Source organism: Carya illinoinensis, chromosome 12, assembly GCF_018687715.1.
Source record: "Carya illinoinensis cultivar Pawnee chromosome 12, C.illinoinensisPawnee_v1, whole genome shotgun sequence".
Lineage (NCBI taxonomy): Eukaryota > Viridiplantae > Streptophyta > Magnoliopsida > Fagales > Juglandaceae > Carya > Carya illinoinensis.
Genome location: NC_056763.1, coordinates 16,900,311 through 16,901,199, shown reverse-complemented (window position 1 = coordinate 16,901,199; position 889 = coordinate 16,900,311).

Here is an 889-nt window from a genome sequence, read left to right as displayed (position 1 = left end):
TCAAAGCCAAATATAAAACATAACTTCAACTCAGAACTTCGGCGGAGCCGCGTCCTCGGGCTTAGCCTCCTCCTCCTCCTCGAACTGTGCACCAAAAACTACGGTACCAAAAAATGGTGCCGCAGGTAAGTAAAATCCAAACACTACTAGATAAAAACATATAGAACTCAAACAACATGTATGCAAGAAAAGCCAATGCACATGTCCCACAAAACCATATTTTTCCACGCACGCCAAAAACCCATTTGGCCCACAATAACATATCGCTTAAAACTAAGCCTCGCCATTATCCCAGATAATGGCCCAAACCACCATTTTCCCAGAAAATGGATCACAAAGCCTCAAAACCGAACCTCACCATCATCCTAGATAATGGCTCATTAACCAAACCATCAGAGCACTGTAGGCGGGAATCGCAGGTGGGATTCTACCACCATCCCTGCTCACCACCATCCCTACGCGTGCCTCTGAATCAAGCCAATCAGCCAATCAATCCAATTATGCATGCACCATGATCTCCCATAAGGATCATCCACACACCTGGCTCTGTGTCACACTGCAGGTAACAACTACGCGTGTGACACCTAAATGAGCGATGCCCAGACTCGTGCCCAGCGCGTCCCTGGCCAGACCATCCTCTAGTCCCCGCCACTCTAGGGACCACGGAGTCGACACGACAGCGTTACCGTATCGTGCGATCCGGTCGTCGCCCTGCGACAACCCAGGGGATGTCATTCAGTAATATCCACTCCCGAGTGACCAGAGGAGCTCCACCAAGATAATAACCCATCCCGGCTTTGGCTCGTGAGATACACGCACCCGAAATTCCATTTACGCCAACAAAACAGGATTTTCTCAAATTAAATAAAATGCACATGTATGCAATATG